The 14,422-nt window shown below is 39.6% G+C and overlaps 1 protein-coding gene across 11 annotated transcripts in view; it reads right to left on the bottom strand.

Moving 5' to 3' along the window:
- Window positions 1-14,422, bottom strand: part of LOC144680734 (intersectin-2-like) — a 217,153-nt gene that overhangs the window by 50,885 nt on the left and 151,846 nt on the right. The gene's annotated exons all lie outside the window — the stretch shown is intronic.

The following is a 14,422-nucleotide window of genomic DNA, read 5'->3' on the forward strand; positions in this document are numbered from 1 at the left end:
ATTTAATAGCATGTGGAGCCAAATGAATCCCAACATGTATATTGACCAGTGAAGGTAGGTTTGTGTAGTAGTGGAGAACCAATAGTGGATTTCTCAACTAGCACATTGAGGAAAGAGTTTGCATTAAGACTTCTCCATTTCAGAAGTGAATTTCACCACGGGGTGGAGAGTATTAAGGTGCGTGAGGAAGTCCTTTCAGGGGGCTACAGATTCAAAGACTGCAAACATATCCTCTACATATCGGAAATATGCACAAGATAGGAGGTTAGGGCTCATTTAATCAAAATTGCATCTCTCGTGGAAACCAATGAAAATGTTAGCGATTGCTGGACCTAGAGGAGATCCCATGTCTACACTATCTATTTGGGCACACAGGTCTCCCATTGCTTTTTCCGTGGCAATGCCTCAGCCAATCAGAGTTGACTTGCCAATTAATTGGTACCCCTTGCTTTTGTCCTAATAATTGCAAGACAAAAAGCTTGGGCAACATGCCTCTCTTTTCAGCAATATTCAAGTTCTGTACTACCAAGTGACTGATTGAAAATAAAGTATGAATTAGAGTGGATAAGTTCAATGTCAAAGCAAGAACAGAAAGAAATAGAGGGAAGAAAGATTGTATTAAGAGAAAAAAGAGGAAAAAAAACAATAATATTTTAATGTTTGATATTTTTAATATCTCCAACTGGAGGAATAAAACTCCACACTTGTAATAGTTAATTTTCAGAGAGGCTGATTGGCAGTTATCAAAGCTATCACATCCTTAAAAGGGAACTTACACTTGCAATGGGGAGACTGAACTTTCTTGTGGTGGGTTTAATTCTTACCTACCACTCAAATACAGCAACTGCACATTATTCACTGAATGTAAAACATGAGACAAACAGCAAAATGCCATTTTCACAAAGCGGAGTGCTGCAATTCAGACATCAACTTCTGGATATTGGCATTTAACTTCTGCTGCAAATTGCTGCGCATTTATACTTAAATAATGGCAAGCACCATTATCATCATTTTTTTTGGCAGCAAAATCTGGCCCAGTAACTGATAATTTATCTAATTTGCTTTTTATGGGACATTGCCATGTACAATATTGGCTGCATATTTGCCTACGGAACAACACAGAATATATCCTGAACACATGAAAAAGCATTGTGTATTTATTGAGTACTGTGTAAAAAAATACCCTGAATTTGGGCAATGACATGAGAAAAAAAAGCTAGCAATATGGGCTTCAAAAAGTTTAGTGAAAGCAGAGACGTACTCATGAAGGTAGTTGATTTATAGATATGGCGTATCCGATGACAACCAATTTACCACCAATCACATCTTTTCAGTTGATTTAATGGACTAATTGAAACTTAGAGATCCTGATTTGAAAGTATTAAGATGTTAATCTCCTTAACTTGGGATATCTTTTCATCACTGAGGGCAAAGGGATCAATTTGAAATTGCCAGTGGACATTACTCTTCCAAACTCTATCTCACAAATTGACCATTTAGTTTGATGGAATATTTGCAATGCACTCCTTTCAGAGTTCCCTGACTGCCCATTAGTGACAGTAGAAAAAGTTCTCTTCTGGCCAATTGGTTAACTGCGGTGGCAATGAAATGAATTGTCTCTGTTCTCCCCCTGCCCATCACTACCATTAGCAAAGCATAAGAAAATCCCAAAATACCCAAAATTCAGTCTAGAATCTACTGAACAGAATAAAGGAGATTCCTCCTAATCCCTTGACACCAGAGAAAAATCTTTCAAATCATTTTCCAACAGACCAAGTGGTAAGATTTCTTTTCAGATCAATACTGTCTGCATCAATTCTTGAAAATTAAACTTGGCTTCTCCATGACCAAGTCTGACAGCTCAAGATTGGATTTTGTTTGCAGGAGGAACAAATAACAGGTGATGAGCCAGCTCTCAACTGGGCAATAAAATGACTGCAAGTTGCCCAGTGGCTGAACTTGTAAAGATAATAGCCTCAGTTTAAAAAGTACCTGGAGCAGACGGCAGTTGTGGAGGAAGCGCGGTCCAGCTAATTCTCACTTCAGGGCTCCATTTCAGTAATGAACACTGATATCCTACTCAAAGCCGGTGGGAATGACGTCAAGGCCATTGGGCAGGAGTTAGCCACTATTAGGGGCCTAAGGGGAATGCACCCTGACATAAATTGGGAGGGAGAGATGGGTGGAGCTTCCCAAACTTGTGTCAGTGTGGGGTTCTGGGTATGAGAGGGAGAGCCAATGCAAGAAAGAATTGAGGATTTCTTCCTAATTCTCTTAAGAATTAAAAGCGTTTACTTACCTTGGCCATTTTTGACCACTCTGCTGTATACATCAAAGATTTTCTCTGGCAATCATGACGGACCTCCCTGAATCTTTGAACAAATCACATTTTGGCAGCAATTACGTCATAAGGCTACAGCATAAACATTTAAATTAGGCCCTCACTTGCGCAGAGCGGTGACTGTGGCCCACTTCAAAGTTGGTGACGGTAAGATATTGTTGGGTGGAAATGGTACGAGGCCTGAATTTTTCGGATGGTGGGGCTTCCCTTCCTGCCATCTGATGAGTTGGCAGGGAACACATCCCCGCCGATTCCGAGTGACCGCAGCCATTTCATGCTCGAATGAGCGTTATGTGGCTGCAGGCAGGACTCTCGCCCCTCACTTGGGAGGAAGATCTGCCTTAGAGAATCAGATTGGCTGGCAGCTGTGCAGTCCCTGCAGCAACAAGAGCTGCAGTGGATTGAAGAGGAAGTACATCAGCATGTCTGAGTCTAAGTCCCAGAACCAGAAGACAAGGTAAGTTTCAGTGGTCCGGCGGGCGGGGGGGAGGGGGGAGAGAAGGAGGAGGAGGTCCAGTGGCAACTGGACCTTAAGGGGTGGAGGGCCGCCAGTAGTCAGAAGGGGCTTCTGATGGAGACGGCCCCCCACCCACCGCTCGAGGTATAGGCCCGGTCTTTTTCAGGCATCCCCCATGCCAGGTAAATCCTTCCATCAACCTAAAAATGAGGCTTTGCGGGAAACTGCCCTTAATTGGCCACTTAAGGGCTTAAATTGGGGCAAGGGCAGGTTTCCCCTCCGAGGCCTTGCCCACCCATGTAAAATTGTTGTGTGGTGCGGGCGGACGGAAACCGGGAGGGAATCCCGTTCCTTCACTTTCATGACCCTCTGCGCTGTCCCCCAACACACCACTACCACCACCACCCCCCCACCCGCCCCTGCGGGCCCGGCTATGGCCTGAACACCTGTCAATGCGAGAGCATGAAATTCTGGATCATGAGTAAGTCGACTGATCTCAAACAACTCTCTCTGGCTGACGGGGCAGCGGGGACTTAAATTCTGCCTACTAAACCATGTAGAAGGTCCTAGATTTGATTCCAAGTCTGGGCCGATACCAGCAATGATGGCAGTAGAAGTGTTGCATTGCCAGGAATGGAAAAACAATTACCACATGTTCCTGCTCCTGATCAATTTCATTGAACCCGAATGGAAATGTGTGTGGACTGTAGTTTGGAACAGGATCACATTCAGCAATGACCCACCTAAGGGTGAAATGGCCTAGGAATACCTAGGGCCATTTTTTTGGCGACCAAGATTGGTAGCTCAAGTCAGGTTAGTAAAAGCTACGCTGAAATGTGCAAGTTTTGCTTGGGCGGGGGGGTGCAGCGCTCTATAGAATCAGGCCACTAAACATGGAAGCAGAGCTTTGGTGGCATGGGGGAGGGCAAGTGCTGAGGCAGGCTGGTTAGAAGCCCGCCTCGATTTTCTGGGTCCGCCCCATTTGTTTTAGAAGTTGTTAGGCTCTCAAACCCTCATACCTCCACCCACATCTCTTGGCCCCTCATACCCTCTAAACCAACTTAATGCCAAACTGTGCCCTCCCATCCACTGCCCCATGGCCCCTCATACCCTCAAGGCCAACTCCATAGCCACTGTGGAGGTTCAGTCATTGAGTATGTTCAAAGCAGAGGTCGATAGATTTCTAGATACCAATGACATCAAGAGATGCGGTGTTAGTGCGGGAAGATGGCATTGAAGTAGAAGATCAGTCATGATCTAGTTTAATGGTGGAGCATGATCAAGGGACTGAATGATCTATTCCTGCTCCCATAATCCTTTCAGCCAGTATCCGCCATTGGCAGACATCAGAAGCCATGTAGAGATGAAAACAAAACTTCTAACCATCTAATACAGCTCTCATTCCTATACACTTGACAGTTAAAAAAACCTCCCATTTACAGGATCAATTTAAAGATTTTAAATCTCAAGTGGTTAATCTCTTATAAAAACAAATTTCTATTCAGACCCAGATCAAAGACAGCAAATTATTTAATTCTCTTTAAACCGTCAATCAAATTGTGAACTCAGAGCGCTCTGTTGAGATAACTGTGGCTTTTGAAACTCAGCCAAGCATTCATAATGACATAATTATAGCCCTTGGGGAAATGTCAACAAAGAGCTTTATTGAAACTGCACGATCAGATGCTACTTTTTTATTTTCTCACCTAAGCCTGTCAATCACAGCAATCCAGCAGGGTTTTTTTTGTGTGTAACTCTCACTGACAGCTGTGCCTGTTTTTTTTTAAGTTTAAAGAGCAGGGCATTTAAAAATCTTCAGATCATGACAATTATACAGACCCTATTTGCACTTCAACAGCATTTAAGTCAACCCCATCAATTTGTAACTCCCGCATTGAGGCTCTTGCAACAATCAAAATGGGGTCTGTTTGAACTCAGCCCTGTGTTCAAATGGCCTTGCTGAGTTTGGGATGCACTCCTGTGTAATTCATGTCCTGTTCCCACCCCACCCGCTGGCAAAAATTGAATCTGTCAGAAATGGGGGCGGGACTTCCACACCGGGGTCCCGCTCACCATTTTTAAAGGTCTGCGGAGTCAGGAAGACTCCATGAAAATCCAGCCCTTACTGTCCAGGTCACACATGAGAAATGGTCACTTGGACAAGGTACAAGAGGGAATCTAGTAATCCAAGCAAGATTTAGCACCTTCAAGAGGGAAGGGGAGAAGGGGAAAAATTGGCAATCAATAAAGAGGAAACTCACTGCTTCTTGTCTGCCTAGAAAGTCTGTGAACTGGGAAGTAGTTGGGGGATGGTGGACAGTTAGAGGTGGAAGTCATCAGAATACATGTGGGAGTGGACACGATCTCTGTGGTTAATGACACCACGGAAAAGCTCAAATACAAGGAATGGAATGGGCCAATGATATATCCTTGGGAAGCTCCAAAAGTAACTTGCAGGCCAAGAAGAAAAATTATTGCTAGAGATGTTCTGGCCAGAATTTGATGGAAGAGTGGAACCAGGTGAGGACAGTTCCACTGAGCTGGTGAACAGAGCAGAAGTGCTGGGGTTTGATTGTGTAGGTGATTTTTTCTAAAGGTTGCAAATAGTTCAAGAAGAGAAAATACACCAGGATCAACCATGGACTAAATTAATACAGACTTGGAATTTTAAGCTAATTAAAAAGAGTCAGCCTGGTTCTGGGAAAGGTGGTTTATGTCCTTTGACCTAATATCAAAGATTTGCATTTATACAGCACCTTTAATGTAGTGAAATATCCCAAGGTACGAAAGGGGCATAATCAGGCAAAATCTGACAATGAGCCAAAGGAAATGCTAAAAAGAGTTCTTCGAGGGTCAGTGGGATGCTAAGTAAAGGAGGATCACTGTATAAGGATCCTGAAAAGGTATTTGAAGATTTAACGCACAAGGTTACTGGTTAAAATAAAGGTGCATGGAATTACAGCCAGCATTGCTGCATGGATAAGGAATTATTTAGTCATCACGGTCATGTGAAAAGTTCAATCACTGGTTAGAGTTGACAAGAGGTATCCCCCATGAATCCAAGAGTAGGCCCCAACTTTGCACACTACATATCCATGTCTTGGATTCAGGAAAAAGATGGATCTATACCCAGTTTATGAAGGAATTTGTTTCTGTTATACAGGACATTGGTGAGACCACATCTCGAATATTATGTGCAGTTTTGGCCTCCTTATTTAAAGAAGGATGTAAATGCATTGAAGGCGGTTTGGAGAAGGTTTACTAGATTGATACCTGGAATGAGCAGGTTGTCTTATGAGGAAAGGTTAGACAGACTGGAGTTTAGAAGAGTGAGGGGTGACTTGATTTAAGTATATAAGATCCTGGACAGTATTGACAGGGTGGATGTGGAAAGGATGTTTCCTCTTGTGAGTGAGTCCAGAACAAAGGGGCATTGTTTTAAAATAAGGGGTTGCCCTTTTAGGATAGAGGTGAGGAGATTTTTTTCTCTCAGAGGGCTGTGTGGCTTTGGAATTCTGCCTCAGAAAACAGTGAAGGTGGAGTCACTAAATATTTTAAAAGCGGAGGTGGGTATATTCTTGTTAGGCAAGGGAATCAAAGGTTATCGGGGTAGATGGGAATGTGGAATTCGAAACACTAACAGATCAACCATGATCTTAATGAATGGCGGAGCAGGCTCGAGGGGCTGAATGGCCTACTTCTGCTCCTATTTCAAATGAAATTTGTAAATAAAAAATCAAGTTAAGCAAGTAAGTGAATCCATGACACATAAAATTGCTCAAAAATTGAGATAGTAAACTTTGGTCAGAACAACAACAAATGAGAATATAATCTAATTGCAGAAGGACTGTATGGGGAAATGGATGAACTAAAGGATTTAGAAGTCCATGTGTGCAAGACAATAAAATCTAGTTTGAAGGTGGAAAAAGACAAACTGCTATTGAGCTACTCCACAAGAGATACGTAATATATTACTGCAATATGATAGGTAAGGCCTTGACCTTTGACTATAGCATTGGGTTTTAGGTATGCTACCAAAGGAAAGTTATACTGATCTTGAAGGGAGTACAACGATGATTCAACAAGATGATAATGGGGTAACAGCTGATGAAAGTGTGCATTAAGCTTGGGTTATATTTTCTAAGATAAGTAGGTAAGATATCTTGATAGGTGCAGAGCAATGAATGGAATTGACAGGATAGATAAGGAATGGCTCTTTCCAGTAGTAGGGAAATCTATAATCTATAATCAAAAGGAACATGATTTTGAAACAGCAACTAAGCTGTTTAAAAGTTGATCTACAAAAAATGTTTTCACACAAAGGGTTAAGCTCAGAAATGTGCAATCAATCGATTAGATTATATTCCCATTTGTTGTTCTTCTGACCAAAGTTTACTATCTCATAATTTTTGAGTAATTTTATATCATGGATTCACTTACTTGCTTAGCTTGATTTTTTATTTACAAATTTCATTTTTTTTCAAAGGATGATAGATCTTACTTGAGAAAAAAGGCTTGATATGAAGAAATGATGATGAATTGGGAGAAAAAATAAAGAGCTGCAAAAGTTGATGGAATGTTGAAGGCTTGCTGAGCCGACTGTTTCTAGATTTAACTAACAAGTTCACGAGACACCAGAATGCTGTCAATAGGTGGTGTTATTTCTCCTACCTTTTATAAAACTCAATTTTGATTTTTAAATAAGCACTTGAGAATTTATTACTATTTCCTCTAGGATAGGAAAATTAATTCCAATCCCCTCCCTTCCATGTTATTATAGATGGGATTGTATTTTGTAACATTGGAATTAAATGCCTGTGTAGATTTTATAATTCCAATCACAAAACACTTTCCATTTGTCAGCTTGGCTCAATTAGTAGCACTCCTGTCTTTGAGTTAGAAAGTCATGGGCTCAAGTCCCACTCTAGGATTTTAGTACATAATTTAGGCTGACACTTCAGTGCATAACTGAGTGGGTGCTATATTGTTGAAGGTGCTGTGATTGGGTTGAAAAGTCAAACCAAAGCCTCAAGGGTGTATCCTAATGGATATTTTTAAGAGCAGGAGTGCTCTCAAGAGTCCTAGCCAACATTCCACCCTCATCCAACACCAGATTAACTGACTATTAATCACATCATGGGATCTTGCTGTTTGCAAGTTGCCTAGTATGCCTTGTACTGCATTTCAAAAGTTATGCATTTAGAGGTAAACCTTCAGAATGCCAGAAAACATGACCAGGGATCTTATAAATTTTTTTTGGTCTTGCCGGTGTACAAACTATAATATGTATGTACAGTAATTATAATAAATCTTTTAAACTCCTTGCTTTCATAAGAGGTACAATGTAACTCAAATATAGACATAACTCAATTACTACTGACTATAAGCCAAAAATGAAAATAAAATGATTTGTTCCTAGGAAAATGTGGAATTAATTTTAACATGTTAGGATAATTTTCCACATTGGCATTACTACCAGAATCTAGCTTGTATAAAAGCCCATTCTGCTTGCAAATTCCCACAAATGGATAATAGTTATGGTTTTATTTTGTACACCTTTGTGGGCAACTGAATATTAGATATTATCCACACAAACTGTCTTTCTCAACTTTGTAATTCTCTCTGTCAAAGGGTATTCAATTTAATGATGAGTTTTTAGCCCAAGGTTTGGTCAAGAAGCTTGGTTATTGTCAAGTAAACAAAAAGACTTAGAACTACAGAGTTAGCCAGTCTGCAAAAAGTGGACTGTGAATGCCAGTAACCTCTGAGTAAACTTATTAAAAATTTGCTACATTACATTGAACTGAATCTCACTTGATTATAGATAATTCTTGTGGTTTAGCTAAAATTGTTAATACAAGAAAATTACCATCTTGTTTGGGTCCATAAGTGTCTTGAAAGTAAACTGATAATTTCTTCTAGAATGCTGTGCCAACTGCATATCTGTAATTAAGTTTATTCATTTTTAAAAATTCATTTTTATGGGATGTGGGCGTCACTGGCTAGGCCAGCATTTATTGCCCAACCCTAATTGCCCTTGAGAAGGTGGTGGTGATCTGCCTTCTTGAACCACAGTAGATACACCCACAGTGCTATTAGGGAGGGAGTTCCAGGATTTTATACCAAATATGTTGTTTAATAGCTTCATCTGATGAACATTAGTTAGGTGGAACACCCATGCCTGTGCTGTTCATGGATTCTTGTTTCTTAGACTCTCTGGCAGCTTGATTACTCAGCTTGTTTTGGGGAATTTTGTGGATGAGTTGCCAATAGCTCTGGCTGGTAGCTGCACAGCTTCCTCCCCTTGCAGCCCACTCAACTGGCTAAGAATTAAAATTGCTCTGAGCTAACAGACAACACCACGCAATAATTATCTTTTATCTGAATGTTAACGAGAACCTCTGCATGTAATTAGAAAAAGGCCAATAAATGAGTAAAATACAACATTCAATCAAGTTGCTTCTTTAAACATAGACAAAATAGAAAATTCACACTCTCGTACCCTCAAATTCATATATTTAATGAAAACTTGCATAGTACAATCGTGATAAATGCATATACACGCAAGTCCATTTATATGTAGATCTGATGGAAGCAATTTCTTCATGTAAGCAAATCTCTTAACAAAATTCCAGTTTGTCTTTGATTTAGTCATCATTGGTATTGTACACTGCATTTCCTGTTATGTGCAAATCTCATTATAAGCAGCATTTATGACCTTTGCACTCACAGTAATAACAAGATACCACCATGCTTGCATAGTTGTAAAGCTGTGTCTTAATATACATGCTAACACTTAATGGAAAATATTATATTATATCTGTAGTACTCTCAGTCTTCAGTACAGGGCTTAATACTGAGCAGGAGCTACACATTTATCAGTTTGTTTATTTGGTTGAACCTTTGCTGGAAATGGCATCTTGCACTTAGCAAAGATGAACTAACTTGACCAAAACTAAAGTCTAGTCTACCTGATCGAACTATTCATCTTGGTTTAAAGGTCCACTGCCCACAATTATATTTTCCACCTAGAATAGCTTCACTGTAAATAAATCAGGTTTGATATAAAACGGATATGTCTTCAAGCTTGTTTCTGGAAGGAACCAACAATGGCAAGTGTAGAGTTTCTGCATTTACAAAACTGAGATCTGCTCTTCACCTTCAATTCCTATTAATAAACCAGAGTTCAGGTACAAGAGCATGGATTAGCCAAATATGTAAGCCAAACACTGCCAATCTTAAGTCCCACTGAAAAGAATCACCTTCAAAGTAAATTCTATTTCAAATGCAATTTCCAGGAAAGGCAAAAAATAAAATCATATGACAGTGCAGCTTTAATGATAATTTTATGCATTGCACTTTGTCTAAAAAGAAAACAATTTATCTAAATAGTGCGTCATCTGCTAGTTTAATATAAGCTAAATCACTGATAAACTCATAAAATGTGTGAAACTGGATTAGTAATAAAAATATATACACAATACAAAAAAGTGCCATATCACATTTCCTTTTTTCTACAATGCATGAGCTTTCAAAGTCTAATGTCTCCACTTTGTGATAATAAAATGGACACAACCAATCCAAAGATATGACCTCTGAGGTTTCCAAGGTTTGTATACAGTGCTATATAACCTCGCAAAATATATATCTCCACCTTTGGACTATCTATAAGACAGGCTAGCTTTATGAAGGTACAAAATAAACATTTGTCTGCTTGTTCCAGCTACCCAACTTGATGTAGAATTTAAAAAATAAGCATGCTAAGATACATTAAAGCCACTGACCTTCTTAATGCAACTGATAATTAGACTATCTTTTTAACATAGCTTTCTTCAATTAGTCTTCAACAAAGACCATTCTCAGAAAATAGATTCTGAAGAAGATTTTTCCTCCACCTTGTTACATAGCAACAGATTCACACATTACCCAAGAACTTTTTAACTCTTTAACCCATAGAGGAATTTTTCTTTTACTAACTTTTATTGAGGACCGCAATTCTCAGCATTATCTTGCTCAGGGTGCCGCTCTCAGGAATACACTAACATACTGCACCACAAGGTGATGGAACCTGTGAGCTTAAATTCAAAGGCACCACCAAGGCACCTTCTTAATAGAGGCCAGACATTTCCCCATAAAATTGGGCACAGAAAAAAAACAGAATCGGTAATTTTACAGCTTTACTGAAGTACTTTCGTTTGATCTATGCATGCTGAGGTAGCCCTGCCTCATAATATCATCCCCTTTTTTCTCTCTCATTGGATAGCAAAAGAAGGAGACTGATACCCCTGAATGTTGGCTTAGTTCTGCACAGCTGAGGAGGGAACACAAACAGATCCCCAGGCACGTACAGAGGAGAAATTGATCACAGCCAAAATAGTAAAGGGTCCAGAATGGTCCTTGTGTCATATTATGAGTAACACTGCCATGGAGACACTCTAATTAATACAGCACAGTCCAGAGAAATTCCAAAATATGGTGAAATTTCCATGAATGTGGCACAGCATTGAATATGTCAACACAGCAGTTCAACAGACAAAATGTTTAAATGGTACTTGGAGTAAAATGTTTGGCTGTGGTCTCCAGTTACTGAACTTGAGATGGGTGTCTAAATATGGCTTAATGGGTTGAAGAGTTAAAAAAGGTTCATCAGGACAGGGCAAGCACAAACACTTACATTTCAAATGGTTACTATTAATGCTAATAGTGGGTCTTTTTGTGACAACATTTCACTTAGGAGCAAGGAAAGCCCATCTTACAAGATACAATATTCCAATGATTGCACAAGGTCTAAATTGTCTGAATGATGGGACAAGAAAGCACAGGAACACTGAAGGCAACAGGACAGAAAGCCACAGAAAGACCCACTATCCTTCCTTCAAACCAATTTGTGAAATATGAATTAATAGGGCTTTCGCTTTCAGGGGCAGGGGAAAAAACCTCAGGTTATTTGAAAAGGTTTTTGACATCTTTACAGGTAAATGTGATCGGGAGCAACACATTTTAAAACCACCACTGAATTTTCCCTCCTTTCCACAGTTGTGCAAAAGGTGAATAATCAGAAGGGCTCAAAGCTGTTGGCTCCAATTACAATTACACACAAAGATTGCACTCATGTGGGAAATCCATTTGGTTCACTGTTAGCTGAGTAGCTTACATGTTAAGATCATGAGGTTACCTAATTAACCAAATAACTGAAAGCCCTATAAATTAAATATGATAGATATTGTTTAATCAGTTTTCTGCAATATTTAATAATAAGTAGGATTAATCATGCGGCATTCGTTTGATCAAGACTGTATGCGTATGCCCAGCGTCCACCCTGCAGTGAAACTGGGGATAGTGGGTCTCTTTGAGGGCTTTCATACTCTGACTTTGAGAAGAAGGCAACAATACGGTCCTAAAAAAAAAAATGAGGAAACAAAAATAAGAAAACAGAACACATTTATAGATGAAAAGGTAGAAGTACAGAAAGAAAGACACAGTAACTATGGACAATAAATGAAATTTCAAAGATGTATACAGTTTTGTGTCAGAAAGTAGAAGAGTCAAGAGCAAAAATTCAACAATTAAGGAAGGATGACCATGGTAAAATCATGTTAAAATTTTATACATTTAGATGTTTCTGTAAGTTTTAAGTAATATTTCTTAAGCAAGACATCAGTGTAAAATTGCATAATCCGGTTATAAAATGGTTCAACAGCGGGATCTTCCGGTCCCGCCGAAGTCAATGGACTTTTGGCTGGCTCACTGCATCTGCCGTGGCGGGACCGGCCATGCCAGGGCCGGTAAATATGTCTATTTCTGAAATGAGTGGTAGAATGGTACAGCTCGAGAATTAAACAAGCTCCATCTGATCAGTTATGAGTCCTTATTAACAAAACAAGGCATTGGATGAATCTGATATACAAGTGCTTTTGCCAGAACAATATTACTTTAAAGAAACCAATAGTTGTGATTTTTTTTCCACTTTCCCCTCTGTCTCTTGCAAAGATTGAACATTGTTTCATCCTCCTGCTCTCCTGAAAGCCTTGATTCTTGTTTAGGGTATGGTAACTGAGTGCTGATTCTTCATCCAACTGAGCATTCTTTGTGTGAGCCCAGACAGTGAGTATCAGTAAGCTGCTGAATGGTGGACGTGGGGGCGGTAACACAACTGGGTTCAATCTAGTCTTTGCTCAAAGTCTAAACAGGTGAATTATTCAGGAAGAGTTACTTGATAGCACCAAGAGGCCACAGCTCAGACTTTTTTCCTTTCCCTGGCCTAAGATTGTTTTGGTCAATTGTAGTGTCCCTTTGCCACCCCACCAAGATCACCTCACTCAGCATAGATCAGGTATTAAATTTGGGAGTCTCCTGGTTTGTATATAGTTGTACACTTACCAAACGACTGTAAGAAAATTATAATATTGATAAAAATTCAAAAAATAAATGGACAAAAGCTAACATATCTATTTGGCAATGAACTTAAGCAGTTTGTTGATCAGGATTAACTGTAGCAGTGAAACAAGTTTTGGAACAAGGAGTCAGGAAACAATTCTTCACACGAAGGATAATGGAATTCTGGAAGTCTCTCCCTCAAAAAGCTGGGAGATTAGATTAATTGAAAATTTCAAAAAAATTCGAAACTGATATTTTTTGTTAGGCAAGGCTATTAAGGGCTCTGGAACCAAAGCAAGTAAATCAAGTTAAGATACAGATCAGCCAATTAAATGGTTGAACAGACTTGAAGGGCTGAATGGCTTGTTCCTGTTCTTGTGTCCCTGTTCAAGTCCATCCTGGTAGACATTATTGTTAGATAAAATCTGCTACTTTAATTTGTGAAATCTCTATCTTAAAAAAAAACAGTGAGGGCTAACAGAGACTTAGCAGCAGGCTGGGAGCAGGCTGCCTTTTCATACATAGAAATAGAATAAAAACATCCTCTCCACAATTTGTGAGGCAAAATAAAATTGCAATCCTATTTCTTTTGTAGGTATGACGAAAAGACAGTGATGGCTGGGATTCAAGCCTGACCATGATAGCTGTCAGTGTCAGAAGCAATTACCCTTCAATTACGTTAGACACACTCCCTCGGGTCTAGATGACTTAAGAGGAGATGTGAACTGGAAGAGGACTTACCTAATTTATTTATAAACCTAATTTTGAAGCCATACAATTCTGAAACGCAAGTAAATGGAGTTTTACCACCTCACTCCCCCCAAATTTTCTTCTGAAATCACTGACTCTTGCTCTTTTTGATAAGGCTTCGTGAGTACTATGAGCTGAGACAGTGAGGCTACTCAAATCCCATACAGGACCACAGCTGAGTAAAATCCAGCTCTCACCCAATATCCAGAAGTAACTGGATAATGATCAGGAATAAGAATCCTCCTGGTTTTTGCTTTCCTTAGCTCAGAGCACTGAGGTTAATGCTGATGTCCCCGTTATTGCCCAGCTAAGCTGCCTCAGCAAAGGCTGTGGATTTGAAACATGGATTTCTGGTTTGTGTGTTTTAGTAACACACCAGGTAATGACACTTGGCATTCAGGGAAGCTTGAAATAAGTGAATTTTGTGTGGAATTTAAACTCATTTTATCAATACAGATTGCAATGACTTTGATATAGGAAAATTAAATTAAGGCTTG

The sequence above is a fragment of the Cetorhinus maximus genome, chromosome 5 (genome assembly GCF_964194155.1).
Source record: "Cetorhinus maximus chromosome 5, sCetMax3.hap1.1, whole genome shotgun sequence".
Taxonomy (NCBI): Eukaryota; Metazoa; Chordata; class Chondrichthyes; order Lamniformes; family Cetorhinidae; genus Cetorhinus; species Cetorhinus maximus.